Source organism: Tiliqua scincoides, chromosome 2 (assembly GCF_035046505.1).
Source record: "Tiliqua scincoides isolate rTilSci1 chromosome 2, rTilSci1.hap2, whole genome shotgun sequence".
In the NCBI taxonomy this organism is placed as follows: Eukaryota; Metazoa; Chordata; class Lepidosauria; order Squamata; family Scincidae; genus Tiliqua; species Tiliqua scincoides.
Genome location: NC_089822.1, coordinates 245,858,646 through 245,875,402, shown reverse-complemented (window position 1 = coordinate 245,875,402; position 16,757 = coordinate 245,858,646). Strand labels below are relative to the sequence as shown.

General features: G+C 45.4%; 1 protein-coding gene across 1 annotated transcript in view; it reads right to left on the bottom strand.

Moving 5' to 3' along the window:
• Positions 1-16,757, bottom strand: part of CFAP20DC (CFAP20 domain containing) — a 191,339-nt gene that overhangs the window by 112,321 nt on the left and 62,261 nt on the right. The window lies entirely within an intron of this gene.

The following is a 16,757-nucleotide window of genomic DNA, read 5'->3' as shown; positions in this document are numbered from 1 at the left end:
TGGAGAGTCAGTTATGTCTAGAAGAACAAGTCATTACCAAAATGTATAAGTTATTGTTAAAATATGAGACTGAAGAGAAACAGTTTAAGGAGTTTACAATACAATGAGTGAGAAACGTTGACCATGAGATATTGATGGAGGAATGGGAGAACTTGTGGAACAAAATATTAAAATTTACATTAAATGTAAACCTTAAAGAGAACTTTTACAAAATGATGTATAGATGGTATCTGAAGCCAGTTAAATTAACAAAATGTACCAAATAGATGTTGGAAGTGTAAAAGACAAGAAGGAACGTTTTATCATATGTGTTGGACTTGTACCAAAGTAAAAAAATATTGAACTTTGATACACCAGCAAATGCAATTGATACTTAAGGTAAATTTACAAATGAAACCAGAAGCTTTTCTGTTGGGTATACTGGACAATTCAATTCAGAAAGACTGAAAGTATGTTTTTATATATGACAACTGCCACAAGAATATTGTATGCTCAATACCGGAAGGTTCCAGAGATACCTTCAATGGAAGAATGGTGGTTAAAGACACTGGATCTTGAAGAAATGGACAAACTTACAATTCTTCTTAAAGACAAGTCAGTACGAACCTTTGTGGTCAATAGGAAACCATTCTTGGACTTTCTGCACACGAAGGGGGAAAATGGGTCAAATGAACTATGGATTTGATGAATAGACAATGGTTATATAATTTTTCTCTTTTTTTGTTGTTGAAAATTTACTGAGATTATCAGACTGTTTAAGATGTGATACCCAATATGTGATATGATTTTGCAGAAGTACAAAGAAATGTAGATTGAGAACTCTGCACCTGCCACACAACTTTCAATATCTCTTTTTTCCTTTTTTTTTTTTTTTAAATTTATTTTCATCTAGTTCTAATTGGTATTTCTAATTTACTAACAGCCCAATCCTGAGCTGCCCGGAGCTCCTGGACCCAAAGGCTCCACGGAGGGCTGCCGCCGGATCCTGCACCTCCCGTGCTACCATGGGAGGTTCCTCGGGAGAAGGGGATGTTCGTCCCCCTCCCCCAAGTCAGGCAAGCAGCCCCACAATGGGGCTAAATAAAATAAATAATAATTTACTAAATAAAGTAAATAAATAATGGGGCTAATAAAGTAAAGGCGCTCGTGTAGCAGCCCTGCATGAGTGCCTAGGATCCTGCAGAGCTAGGCTCCGCGGATCCACCTCTCCCCCGCCCCCCTGACATGCCTCCCCCACACCCCCGGCCACACCTCCCCCCTCCCTGGAACGCCTCTCCCATGCCCCTGGCCATGCCCCTGCCTCCCGTTCCGCAGCCTGGCGGTTTGGGGGACCGCGGAGCTGCAGAACCCGGGCGACCGCCGGGCGCTAGTCCAGTGATAAGCCCCACAAACATGCCGTAAGGTCTGCGGTGCAGAGCCATGCCACGGACCACAGGACTGGGCTCTAAGTTTGTATGTTTTAATCTGTAATCTTTTAAAATCAAATTACAACTTTAAAAAAAGAAATAAAAAAATAACCACCTAAACAAAACTTTGTTTCTCTGTAGTTTGTTTTTAACACAGAATTTGGGAAACATAGTCCTGACACTGGACAACTAGCCTCCCCAGGCACACAAGTCATGTTATCAAGTTTCTGGACTAGAGATGATGTCAGCAATGGAAAAACAAACAACGGGCAGCCCAATCCTGAGGTACCTGGGGCGCCCAGCCTCGGCAGCACCGAGAACGGCTGCCGCTGGATCTTGCGCGCCTCGGGCTACTGCAGGCGGCATCTCAGGAGAAGGGGACTTTTGTCCCCTTCTCCCGGGTAAGGTAAGCAGCCCCACAATGGGGCTACTCAGTTTACCGATAAAGTAAAGGCGTTCGTGTAGGGCGCCAAGCCCTGCACGAACGCCTTGGATCCAGTGGAGCAGAGCTCCACGGACCCACCTCCCTCCCCCCCAGAAAGCCTCCCGCCCACAACCTCCCCACCCCCCGCCTCCCTGTCCCGCCTAGCCCCACCCTCTCTCTGCCCCCACCGGCTTCCCCCTCCCTGGACCACCTCCTCACCGCCCCCCTCCCTGCTGCCACTTACAGTGGCACGGCTCGGCGGTCCATGGGATTGCCAAATGGCGGAGGTTGGGCGCCTGCCCCACACTAGCCCAGCGCTGGGCTAGCACGGACGATAGCCCAGCAGTGAGGCTCGTAAATGTGCCTTACAGCACGTTTGCGACAGTGCACGGTGGCACAAAGCCCCGGCACCGAGCCCAGGATTGGGCTCTAAGGCCACAATCCTAACCAACTTTCCAGCACTGACATAAGGGCAATGCAAGTCTAAGATTAGGAAACAAACATTGTCATACCTTGAGGAGGCCTCCATGATTGCCCCCCCAACTGTAGGATGCAGCACACGCCCCACCAGCATAGCTATGCCAGTGCTGGAAAGTTGGTTAGGATTGCGCCCTATAAAGAACACAATTCAGTTGGAGAATACTGTTCTACGTACCCAACAGAATCGCTAGACAAAACTAAGCAAACTCTCAACCGAAGGAGGGAGTACCAGTCATTTTGCATCCGGAGGTGAATGAACTTCGTGGTTTAATAAGAAATGAAAAAGCTGAAACAAAATGTGAGGATGCAGCTCAGCCTCCAGAGAAATATCCAAAAAGATTTGCAGAAAGAAATCTACTTATCCACCTGATTCCCAATTCCTCGGATTGCTCCCAAAGGCTCAGCCTCACTGCTCTAATCCTGATTAAAATGAAACAGAAAGTTTCCAACTTCAATGTGAGATAATTAGCCGACATTGTTTCACAAATGAGACCAATTCATGTCCAATACTTTTACAAAGACAGCATTTTTTTCTTGTGCTGCTTCTTCTCCACAAACACTCTGTATCAGGATCAGGTCCTTTGAGAAAACTAAGGTATATTGTAGTTAAGCACTAGCCCTATGTGAAAATCACATGCATATCGATCTTAACAGAAATATTTCCCAAAAGTACCAAAACAATTTGAGAGAAATTCATCAGCACTACATTTTCTGCAAAAGATTTCTACCCACATAATATTGGCACAGTTCAGTGGGAACAAATCCCAATGAAAACTGAGATTTAAGCAAAAGCAGGGGATTGTGCTCATCCTAATACTGAATTGCTGGGGCAGTGTCTGCTCAAGTAGAGTACTTCATGCATATCAGAACCCCACTTTACTTTGAACTGCGGCTCAGCTGACTTCTATTCTTTAAGGCAGGGAACACTTTGTGGACACTTTGGGTCACACTGCCATTCCAACACTTAACACGTTCCTTTCAACAACTGCATGTCAGAGAGTGCTCTCTTTCTCTTTTTCCCACTCACTCACAGGTATGGTTGCACACTTTTTCCTGAAACAAATGCGGACAGAGACATATACATATCAGCAGGAGAATGAACAATTTTCTTCAGCAAGAAGATTAATCTCTGCCCAGGTAATCAACAGGAGACTGGGAGATGAGAATCAATTTCCCCTTTAGCCAAACATAAGAGCATCCTTGCTGGATCAGGCCAAGGGCCTATATAGTCCAGCTTTCTGTATCTCACCAGAGGCCCACCAGATGCCTCAGGGAGCACACAGGTATCAGTACTCTATTGCCACTCCTTGGCATCTGGTATTCAAAGTAGGGGCTCTGAAATGAATTTTATCAGGGGGTACAAAGGTTTTGGGGCTCCTTTTGGGGACACAAAGATTCTTTTGGGTCCTTTCCCTTCTCCTCTGGATCATAATTTCATACTATCATTGAATTATAATGTCTACAAATCACAATATACAAAACTATGTGAACTTACAGCAAATACGAATGCTAGTCTTCATATAATATATGCAAACATTTTCTGAGACCCCAGGAAATTTCCAGCTCCCCTTGACTGGCTCCCAGGCTCCTTTTTGACCCCGGGCCCAGGCATGATGTACCCCTATAGCAGTGGCTCTCAAACCCTGCGGGAATTTTACTCCTTCAGTAAGTCTTTGTAGGGGTGAGGCCAGGGCAGTGACACTATCCCCAGGATTGTGTCGCTAAGGAGGGTGAGGAGGGGGGTGCTTCTGACATGTTATGTAGGCAGGGTTGCAGCAGGCTGCAGGAGGTGTGGGGAGCCCTGTGCAGCGCTTCCCAAAGAACAATGTTCAGAAACAGCAGGAGCAAAGCACCTCCTGCAAAACGGAAGTGCTTTGCGCCCACTTTTTCTGAATGATCCAAGCCTCGGGGAGCACTGCAGAGGGCTGCACAGGGCTCACCACACCTCCTGCAGCCTGCCGCAGCCCTGCCTACATAACGTAAGTCAGAAGCACTCGCCCCCCCCATATGGATGCGATCCTGGGGATCGCTTCCCTGCCTCTCCCCTTCCCCCGCCCCTTAAAGGGACGGGGGAACCTTTACATGAACTGGTGGGTCGCAACCCACCAGTTTGAGAACCACTGCACTATAGTGTGATGCTCCTGCCTAATTGTGCTGTATTTTCATTATAAAGTTCCTCTGAGCCAATCAGGGCTAGGCTCTTTGTGATGTCAGAGGTTTTTTCCAAGGAGAAAAACTCCTTGGTCTGGTCCAGAAACTGCCACAGCAGCTTTCAGTCTTTGGTTGCAGGCAGCATGTTTGTGCTCATAATGGACATGCCCTACCATGACTTCGCTGCAGGGCTGGAGCAGCTCTTGTTTCTGTTTCTCTACACCATCTGGGGTTTCAGGTTGGTTTACCACTCTTGGGTAAGGGAAAAGTCTCAGTGTGGGAGGTAAGATGGTCTGACTTAGGGCTCTCCCTGCAGGGTCTGTCAATACCAGACCCAAGGAGGAGGAACTAAACCTATTCACTAGTGTTCTTTCCTGAATGTAAGAACTAGCTTTTTGGTATAGACCTTAGAACCATGACGGAGGGTGGCCAGAACTCCTCAGGTTCAGACAGCTAGGACTGTTCACACATGTAAGTGAATGGAGACAGGTCTGGTGGGTGGAGCCAATGACTAACACCTATCTTCCTGCTTTACCCTTTTAACTGGGAGTGAACAGAGAAACTGCCACCACCCAAAGTTAGAGAGCCTACATGAAAGGAAGACTCCTTGAGAAAACCTCCCCCAAAGGACGTAGCCCCCAAATTTGGGGAATCCCCTAATAAACAAGCAGCAGCAGAATGCGTGGCGGTCTGTAACTGAAAAGTAACATATTAATTTAAAAAACAATATTTAATATTTAAACATATTAATATTTAATATGTTAATTAACATATTAATTTAAAAAACAATGAAGACCAGATATCCTGCCTCCCCACACATCCTCAGTGTTTTATACTTTTCCTATTTGTGTAACAGGCTTGTGGCCCCACAACCAGGTGCTCAACAAGAGAGAGATATGGACTGGTGAGCAACTTCTCTCTTAGTCAGAGACCTCACAGGAAGTGGAAGGTCCTCTAGTTTCTCTGCTTTCTCAAACCATTTCACATGGTCCTTCGTCTCATCTTTGCAGCATTTTTGAACTGCACCATCATCAACTATAGCAACATGTTCTGCAAGATATACTGCAGAAAGAAGAAGACCTGCAAGAGGTAAGTGGCAGCCAGGGTTCCCTTTTGCTGCACTCACAGAGAGCCACTATCCCATAGTGGCAACCTCAGACCCACAGCTTTCCTTGGAGGTACGGGGGATAGGACATCATAGAAGCGTTATGCCTGTCATGTTTTGATCCCTTCCGTGCCTACATCAGCCCTGATATCACTTCCTATATCTGGAGGGATGAGTCCCATTTCACATCTCATGGCATAGATCAGGGGTGCCCAAACCCCGGCCCAGCAGCCACTTGTGGCCCTCGGGGGCTTTCAATCAGGCCCTCAGGGAGCCCCTAGTCTCCAATGAGCCTCTGGCCCTCCAAAGACTTGCTGGAGCCCATGCTGGCCTCTCAGCAAGAGAACGACTGTTCGACCTCTCACTTGAGCTGTGGGACAAGGGCTTCCTCCACTACTTGCTGTTTCACGTCTGTAATGCAGCAGTGGCAGCGAAGGAAAGGCTAGCCTTGCTTTGTGCAAGGCCTTTTATAGGCCTTGAGCTACTGCAAGACCTTCATTCATTCACACAAGTTCCATCTCTAATATATTCATTTATGTAAATTTATTCAAATTTTAAATTGTAAATTAATTCTTTTTTTCCCCGGCCCCCGACACAGTGTCAGAGAGATGATGTGGCCCTCCTGCCAAAATGTTTGGACATCCCTGGCATAGATTATGGGTTCTTTGATTGCATTATTCACCTGGAAGCTGCCTCTCTGCAATGCTCAGCTCTGCTTCATTTCTGCTTATCAGTGCATTGGAGTTCAAATGCCTGCTATATCTCTGTGTCCACTAGGTGCCAATCTTGTTTGTCAAAAATATCCTTGAACTCGCTCTGCTCTTTGAGCAGCACTTCGTCATTGGTAGGCAATGAAATCCCGAGCCTTTCAGGAAGTCCACCATCTCTACCACCTGATGCAACAATGGAAGATACAACTGGACCAGACCCCCTGGAGCTGGGCTAAAGAAGATTCGCCATGAAGTTGTGACCCACCACATTGTCAAATTTAATATTAGAAACATTCAAAGACTTGTGGGGGTGGCCCAATCCTCAAGTCAGACTCCTGAGAAGAGCAGATCTGCCATTTGTCCAGCCTCCAAGCATCACTGAGGCACACCCAGGTCTGGGACCAGGATATTTTGTGACCTATGCAAGGCTAAGTACTTACACACACGCATGCACCCCCCCTGCAAATATGGAAACTGCAGATATGGGGGACACTATTCAAATACTGAAACAGTCCCCACATGCCCCCCACACACCTATTCCATTACCTTAGTTTATTTGTTTCTTCCTTAAACAAAGTGAATTCTTGCAGAACTGAACAGTGACATAGTCAACAAGCCTGCACACTACAGGCAGGGGACCAGAGGCATAACTAGGGTGGAGACTGAGGGGCACCTGCCCTGGCCGCTACACCAAGGGGAGGCACATGACTGCCCCTCAGGCTCCGCCCTAGTTACAGCGGAGGTGCTGGTGGCTTCGCACTACCCATTCCTTTTCCTGTGGAGGGAAGGGGGTACAAAACCACTGCAGGAAGTGCCCCTCCTCCGGGGAGAATCCGGAAGTGACTGCCTTGTATCACAAGCAACACAAAGTAGTCACTTCTGGGTTCTCTCCAGACAAGGTGGTGCTGGAAGCTTTGTGTCCCATTCCTTCTCCTGTGGTGTCTCCCCTTCAAGGGAAGTAGCCCCACAATGTGGTTGCTTGATTCTGCGGCAGCCCTCGGGCTGGCACAGAATCAAGAGCCTCTGTGTTGGGCCCGAAAGTTCCCTTCCCCTAGGAGGTGCCAGAGGTTGCCCTGTTGCACACAGGATGCCGTGGCAGCCGTTTCGGCGCAGCGGCAGTCCCGCTGCAAATGACAGGTCAGGATTGGGTTGCCCCTCAACATTAACAGGAAACACTTCCTGTCAATGTTCAGTTAGAACATAAGAACAGTCCCACTGGATCAGGCCATAGGCCCATCTAGTTCAGCAACCTCCTCATTTTATATATATAAGGGTTACATCAGAACGCCAGATGCAAGGAAAGGCACCAGGATGCTAGTCTCTTGTTGTCTTGTGTGCTCCCTGAGGCATTTGGTGGGCCACTGTAAGATACAAGTTAGGCTCCATCTAGTGTACAGGCTGGTTTGGTCACTCTTCATTTCAGCAACAATTTATCTTTGTTTTAAGGAAGAAACACTAGTGCTTCTAGAGCTAGTACACAAAAATGAACGTAATGGAATCAGCACAGGGGGCGCAAGACCCCCCTCCCTGGATCCATGGATAACTGAATCCGCGGATATCTGATCTGCAGAGACAGTCTGTATATTTCTTATGCTTTTGAACAGAGCAGGACTTTTATCGGCATAGTAGGTGTTTTGTGTGTGTTTTATCCATTCAGTCGTGTCTGACTCTTGGCAACTTTACAGGCGAAAGCTCTCCATGCAACCTTGTCAAGTATGGCTTCTTTCAATTGATAGACGTTCATCTTTGTATATGTTTAGATGGTATCAAGCCAGTGCATTCTTCACCTGCCCCTTCTTTATGTTCCTTTAACAATTTCTAAAATCAATTTCTCTAAACCCCTGGGGGCTGGGGGATAAGAATAGGCCCTCAGTTTGGCTGTACTTGTCGTAAGAGGCGACTAAACAGCCACCGGGTAGATGGGACTCATCAGCCTGGGAAGGCAGATCATCTGAGAGAAGGAAAACTCTGATCCCAAACCTCCACTGCCTTGTGGCTACATCCAGTTATGGAAAAGGCTTCAGGAGACAACCTCGAGGCAAAATCCGGAGCCAGAGTCCCTGAGGCAGTTCATGGTTGAACACAGTCACGCTCTGGCAACTCCTGCGACGCCGCTGGAACCAATCGTATTGGCCTCTGCTTTTCCACTGGACCATTTCAGCGACGTGGAGAGGGGGGATTTGCTGCATGGAAAACAGTCTATCCTCCGTATCTACTTTACCCAGGCTTCGCGCACTGGAGAGGACACTGTTCCAAAACCACCATTCAGAGCCCGATACCACAGTCTTCGGAGACTGAAGGATGCCAACAAGGCAAGATTTCTCTAGTGAATTTGCACACATGACATGTTTTGCTGTATTGGTCTTAAAATTAAAAAAAAATTATTTTTATTGCATTTTTGCAGTTGCATTTATTGCAGCTGCATTTTTTTACATGGGTTAAAAAGCTATGTAAAACTGTGCCCTCAACGGTCAGAACTGTGCCCCCTGAGATCTGCAGCCTACGCAGCTGCCTGCTTGACCTAATGATAGCACTGATTCTGGTTACACCTGTGGATATCTTAACTCAGCTGAGGCAGGTGCAGCACATTTTCAGCTAGGGAGCCCCTGACAAGGGGCAAGGAAGCAAACAAGAGAAGAATTCTCTCTGAAGTTCAGGTCTTTCATCATCGTAGAAGCCATGCTAGTCCCTTTTTCTGCACTGTCAACCAACCTCTGGCAGACTTCCTGATTCTCTAGGAACCCCAGGAACCCTTGTAATGAGCAGTATAGGAGCTTTCCTCTGAGGGCAGGAAACTAACTGGTGTGCCCATAAATATGATTCATGACTCCAGCTCTCACATAGAGTTCTTCACCATGTTCTGCACCTCTGGTTTTCAACCAAGGAAGCAGGGTTCCCCTAAAAGGAAACACTTTTTGATATGATGCATTTCCCAATCCTGGTTTCCTACAAGGATGTTTCTCAAGAATTAAATGAAGCTGGGGTCTCACTGCTGCAATCAATCAAATGAATCACTGTGCACAATATATTAGTCAGCACTCAATATGTGCATCTGCTTCCTTCCTCAGGGCCTCCAAAAGAATTTTATCAGGGGTACAAAGTTTCTTTTGGGCCCCTTCCCAAAGGGGGAGAAGAGGAAATGAAACAGAGTGGGGGAGGGTGTGACAAGGGTAACCAGAACAGGGGTGGGGGGACAAAATAAGGTGGGGGATGGTGGTGATAGCCAGAAAAGTCTTTGGAGCCCAGGTCTACCTGCCCATGCAGTGTTGGCAGGTAGATACTGTAATATGGAAAACCAACCTCACTCTTAAGTCTCTCCAAAATCTTTTATATAGAGAGTATCATTGCAGAAAATTAGCATCATCCTATTTAGGCTCACACTTGAATGGAAACTGTTCTGTTTGTACCAAAACATACTTCTGCAGCAGCTGTAGCTCTGCAGCTGTGTCCCTTAGGTCCTATACACTCTTTCATGGCAAGCACATTCACAAGCCAAAGAGCTGCTGTAGCAGATCAGTTTCCTCGAGGTTTGACACTGTATTATGGAGTGTATGCATTCCTTCGCCCAGCAGATACGGCTTTCGGTAGCAGCAGCAGCAGCAGCCTTGTACCCAGCATCCCACGTGGTCAGCAAGTCTAGGTGAGACAGAAAATATAAGATTCCAGGAAATTTCTGGGCCCCCTTCTTTGGCTCCTGGGCCCCCCTTTTGACCCTGAGACCTGGTACAAATTACCCCCTTTACCCCACCTCTCATGGGCCCTGATTCAGAGATGGGCTACCTCTAAAACCCAGAAGTTGCATACAGTCATCATGACTTGTAACCTGTAAGCCTTGTACCAATTCGTAACACTTCTCAACCATGGCAACCATTGAGCAGCTGCTGCCATGAACACAGCCTGCCATTTTCACCAACATACTCTTTCCCCAACATACATTTCCTCTTCTACCCCTCCTCTGACTGACACAACCCACACTGAAAAAACTAAGAATAGATCAAAAGGAGGACTGGACCAAATTAACAGAGGTCACTGGCATAAGATGTGGTCTTGAGAGGGAACCTAACTTGCCCTGTAGGCTGCAGATTCATTACTCCTATTCTGCAGTTTGCATAACAGACAAATACCAAGACATTTGACTTCAGTTTTGCAAATAAAAAATAAGAACCCACTGCTCTTGATTTTATAAACTAGTTGTGTTCAGCTGTTTTAATTTGTTTTTGTGCATCAGTTTGTTTTACGCTTTTGTGAATTGCTCTGTTTTAATTTTCTGGTGCATTTATTACTACTTGCTTTTAATTTCATGTAACCTTCATCAAGCTGCAGAGCGGCAGGAGGAAAAATGTTTTCAATAAATAAAATTCTGAACAGCTTGAAACATAACACAAAGCATACATAAGAGGTATCAAGACTCTGGAATGATATTGTGTTTGTGTTCAAAGGGAAGAGACTCTCCTCCTCCCAATCACAATTGTGAATGGTCTGTTAGCCACCTTCAAGCATTTACTGCCTAACTTAAAAGGGAATATAGTGCATTTCATCCTTAAGATTCTATGACCTGTATAGTATAACACATACAGGAATCTACTGTCACATCAGCCTGACTGACAAGTAATGCCAATCCTCTTTGCCTTCAGCTAGTAGAACCCCCTGCTCAGCTGTCACCCCTGTGAAAACTGTTCAATAAACATTTCAATATGACGGACTTCCTTCCAGATTGACACATAACAAATCAAACAAGTAATGGATGGCGAAAGGCTGCCTGCACAGATGGCACAGCTCTGCCAAACAAAATGCCAGATCTTGAAAACCAAAGCCTTGCATATTCAAATCACCTGGAGAGAATAAACATTAAATTGCCATCCTCACAGCGTCTTTTAAAAAAACCCAAACACAATATACTTGGATCAGAATTATAGGAGTATAGTCCAAGTTGGAAAAAGCCTGTTTAAATCAAGACACATTTGCTTACTTAGTAAAAGCATCCAAAATTGACCACCTGCTTCCAGGAAGAATAGATTTGCAGGAAATAATCTAAAACAATTTCCTAGTCCATATAGGCCAGGACTTGCTGGCCTATAAGCATACATAGAGCAAGAAACAGTGGAACTCTAGTCATCATCAGAACATAAGAACAGCCCCACTGGATCAGGTCATAGGCCCATCTAGTTCTGGCATTCTGACATAGCCCATTTCTAAAATCAGGAGGTTGCACGTACATATCATGGCTTGTAACCTATGATGGATTTTTCCTCCAGAAGCTTGTCCAATCCCCTTTTAAAGGCATCCAGGCCACAATACTCCAGGTGTGGCCTTACCATCGATTCGTACAACTGCATTATAATATTAGCTGTTTTGTTCTCAATACCTTTTCTAATGATCCCAAGCATAGTATTGGCCTTCTTTACTTCTGCTGCACATTGGGTTGACATTTTCATCGACTTGTCCACCCCCCCCAAGATCTCTCTCCTGATCTGTCACAGACAGCTCAGAACCCATCAACCTATATGTGAAGTTTTGATTTTTTGCCCCAATGTGCATGACTTTACACTTACATTGAAACGCATCTGCCATTTTGCTGCCCATTCTGCCAGTTTGGAGAGATCCTTCTGGAGCTCCTCACAATCACTTCTGGTCTTCACCACTCGGAAAGGTTTGGTGTCGTCTGTCATTTATAAAGAGGTTGAAGAGCACTGGTCCCAGGACAGATCCTTGGGGCACACCGCTTTTCACCTCTCTCCACTGTAAAAATTGCCCATTGACACACACTCTCTGTTTCCTGGTCTTCAAACAGTTCTCAATCCAGGAGAGGACCTGCTCTCTAATTCCCTGTCTGTGGAGTTTTTTCAGTAGCCTTTGGTGAGGGACCGTGTCGAACACCTTCTGAAAGTCCAGATATATAATGTCCACGGGTTCTCCCGCATCCACATGCCTGTTGACCTTTCCAAAGAATTCTAAAAAGTTTGTGAGGCAAGACTTACCCTTACAGAAGGCATGCTGATTCTACCTCAGCAAGGCTTGTTTGTCTATGTGTTCTGAGATTCTATCTTTGATGAGGCATTCCACCATCTTACCCGGTACAGATGTTAGGCTGACCGGCCTAAAGTTTCCTGGGTCCCACCTCTTTCACTTTTTAGAGATCGGCGTGACATTTGCTATCTTCCAATCCTCTGGCACCATGGCTGTTTATAAGGACAAGTTGCGTATTTTAGTCAAGAGATCAGCAACTTCATTCTTCAATTCCTTAATAACTCTAGGGTGGATGCCAGCAGGGTCCGGTGACTTACTGATCTTTAATTTATCAATGAGGTCTGAAACATCTTCTCTTTTAACCTCTATCTGACTTAATTCCTTGGTCAAGAGGGGCCGTTCGGGCAGAGGTATCTGCCCAAGGTCTTCTGCCATGAAGACAGATGCAAAGAACTCATTCCTCTGCCATCTCTCCTTTTATTTCCCCTTTCCCTCCCTCGCCATCCAGAGGGCCAACCGCTTCTCTGTCGGGTTTCCTGCTTCTAACATATTTGAAGAAGCTTTTATTATTCCCCTTAATGCTGCAGGCCATGTGTTCCTCATAGTCTCTCTTGGCCTCCCGTATCACCTTCTTACATTTCTTTTGCCACAGTTTATGTTCCTTTTTATTCTCCTCATTAGGGCAAGACTTCCATTTACGGAAGGAAGCTTCCTTGCCCTTTACGGCCTCTCTAACTTCGCTGGTTAGCCATGCGGGCACCCTCCTGGACTAAGTCGAGCCCTTCTTCCTTTGCGGTATACACTTCTGCTAGGCCTCTATTACTGTTGATTTGAGCAACCTCCATGCTCTGTAGAGACTGGACTCTTTTTACCTTCCCTTTCAACCTCCTTCTAACCAGCCTCCTCATTTGAGGGAATTTCGCTTCTTGGAAGTAAAGGATTTTTGTGAGAGATTTGCCCAGTATTCTTCCCCCAACATGAATGTCGAAACGGATCACAGCATGATCACTGTTCCCCAATGGCTCAGTAACATTGACATCTCTAACCAGGTTCTGAGTACTGCACAATATTAAATCCAGAGTCACCTGTCCTCTGGTGGGCTCCATTACTAGCTGCTCTAAGGTACAGTCATTTAGCATGTCAAGGAATCTGGTCTCCTTTTTGTGACCAGAACACAAATTGAACCAGTCAATATGAGGATAATTGAAGTCCCCCATGATTACAACCCTGTCCCTCCTTGTCACCTCCCTGATCTGTTTCCTCATTTCAAGGTCCCCTTCCAATTTCTGGTCTGGAGGATGATAGTACGTCCCCAGTATTACATCTTTACTCAGCGTGTGGTTGATCTGTGGAACTCCTTGCCGCAGGATGTGGTGATGGCATCTGGCCTGGATGCCTTTAAAAGGGGATTGGACAAGTTTCTGGAGGAAAAATCCATTACGGGTTACAAGCCATGATGTGTATGTACAACCTCCTGATTTTAGAAATGCGCTATGCCAGAATGCCAGATGCAAGGGAGGGTACCAGAATGAGGTCTCTTGTTATCAGGTGTGCTCCCTGGGGCATTTGGTGGGCCACTGTGAGATACAAGAAGCTGGACTAGATGGGCCTATGGCCTGATCCATTGGGGCTGTTCTTATGTTCTTATCACTCCTCAGGCCTGGTAATTTAACCCATAGAGATTCTATGGAGTCGGACCCACCTTCAATCTCTACTTTGCTGGATTCTATCCCTTCCTTAACGTAAAGGAGGAAAGAACGTAAAGGGCAGGAGGTCTGGTCTAGAGGGTAGAGTCTCCATTTGCCTGAAGATAACATCCACAAGGTCGCCAGTTCGAGGCCACCGGCACCGTGCGACCTTGAAGCAGCTGACAAGCTGAGCCGAGTTATTCCATCTGCTCTAAGCGTGGGAGGATGGAGGCCAGAATGTGAGACCAGATCAGAAAGAAACATCTGAATGTTGTGGTTCTTGAAAGATAGAACCTTCTTTCAATTGTAAAAATCCCTACGAGGGTCTTGAATAAAGACCAAGAAAGGCGGTATATAAATACCTGTATTTTTTATTTTTATTTTAAATGGCCACCCCACCTCCAACACACCCCTCCCTGTCCCTCCTGTAGAGTTTATAGCCCGGGATTGCTGTATCCCACTGATTCTCCGCATTCCACCAGGTTTCCATTATGCCCACTATGTCAATGTTTTCCCTTGTCACCAGACATTCCAGTTCTCCCATCTTTGCCCGGAGACTTCAGGCATTTGCATAAAAGCATTTGTACATGGAATGCCCTAGAATGGGCTGCTTATTCGCTCCTTTGTCTCCGCATCCTCTCTTTGTGCCAAACCGTCTATCACATCCCATCAAGCTACCATTCCCAATTTCTTCTCCTACTCTGTCTTTACCTTGTTGTTCTCTAACCTCCCCATCCTCGTCCCATAGGGATGAGGAATCCCGAACCCGATGCCCCTCGGCTCCTGTCGGCTTTCCCCGACATCTTCCCCACACACACTTCTGAGCAGCTAAGCTAACAAAAAACAAAACATTTGAAGTTCACTGCCTGTTTTGTTCCTCCTATAGGTAATCCATTATTATCGTCCTGCAGAAGAAAAGTTTTCCTTCACTAAAGAAATGCTTATATATTAAAATGAGTGATTTCACCAAATGTGGTGGATGGACTCAGTTTAAGGATACAATTTGGCCCAGTTCTTAATGATTAGCTATATTCTAAGAAAGTACATGAACACACACACGGAGTTCATCTCCATCTGGGATCATAATCCCTGTCCTGGTCAGGTCACTCCTTTTCCATATACCTGGCTCAGAAGCAACTGCATCACCACCTTGAGGAAGATATAGAAGTCTCCCCCACTCCTCCTTGGCACCTAGAATATTCATTTTCCAGGATCCCCAGGGAAACGGTATAACCCAGAGCTCCAGAATTATGGAATGCTAACATTCCAGGTGCAAAGAATAAAAGAGAAAGTGAAGGGGAAGAAGGGGAACCTCCTGATAGTCCTGGTGTATTTTCTTCTGTGCTATTGCTGCAATTGTGACTGCCAGACCAGGTAACTGAAGTGAAAAATGGACGGGGGGAGCAGAATTTAGGGTTTGTAGGAGCATTCATGAACCCTATTATGCACACCATCATGCTGACAGAGGGATTTCCAAATTCAGAATTGGATTTGGAGTAACTGAGCTGTTATCTGATTGGATGAAATTTAGTCAAGATTCCACAGAGTAAAGCTTAAGGAAAAATAGCTGACTCTTTTTATTTAAATATAGTGATGATACAGCATCCAAAAAGTAACATAGGAGTTGATGAGTAATATAATTTCTTACAGCCTATACGAACATCAGGATCAGAGTTAATGCCCAAGAACCTGTTCTTCTCCAGATGTCCATTTTCCAAAAAGCAATGGCTGGATTTTATGTGGCTAATCTTGGCAATTTTGATTCTCTTCAGAAGCCACCTTGAGGAAATGACATCTCTCAGCAGAAGAGCCTGCTGATAATTAAATAACAAGCTCTCTTTCAAATTGCTTAATGAAATACTTACCTGAAGGTAGCCTGACAAAAGATTATTAGCAGTTTTGTATGCTAATTTAAAGACAGAACCTTTCCACAATGCAGCTTTAATGAAGGGAGTGCTTTATAAAAATGTAAGTGCCTGTCTGTATTATAACCACATTTAGCTAATGTCACTGATAGTCCATGAGCAGAGATGTGCATGACCCAGTGGCTTAGCTAAGCCATTTGCTACCCAGTGCAAATAATATTTTGTAGAACCCCCTCCCCACCGCAACAACCTCAAATTTAATTAATTAAATTGGGTGTTTTTGTTAAAGTGAGTGAGAAATGTTAGTTACTGTTTTGAAAAAGCAAGCACTTGTTGAAGGTTAGATTGGGCCATAAGTTATATGAATTAAAATTAAGTTGTGTTATTTATTTGCCTATTTAATTTTTTGTCCTCCTTTTCTCCTGAGGGGCATCCAAAGTGGCTCACAACAAATTAAAAATATGTATACATCTAAAATAAAACTGTAAAATTCAATGTTGAAAAGCACCAAACAATCACAGGCTTAATGCATGAACACACAAGCACAAAAATACAATAATAAATAACAAAAGCATCAATAAAGCCAGTAGGTGTCAGGTAGCCATTGCTGGGCTACTTCCCTTACCCGGGAGAAGGGGATGAAAGGTAGCCCGAGGAGCACAGGATGCAGGGACAGCCATTTTCGGTGCCGCCAAAGCTGTGAGCCACAGCTCAGGATTAGGCTGCCAATTGTGTAGCAAAGCTATTGAGCACAGCAGAGGTATTCCCTGTTTCAGATTGTTCTGTTGTGTTGTCCCTGTATCAGAGTGCTGATAGTTATTTTGGTCAGATGCATGGAATCCTCATGAAGCTGGCAATAAGTCCTAGAGTGGTTATTATGGTCGCTTTGTGTTTGGTGGGAAGAGGGAAGGGAGAGATGAGGTCCTTTCATGAGACATGATTGTCTCTTTACTACAGGCCC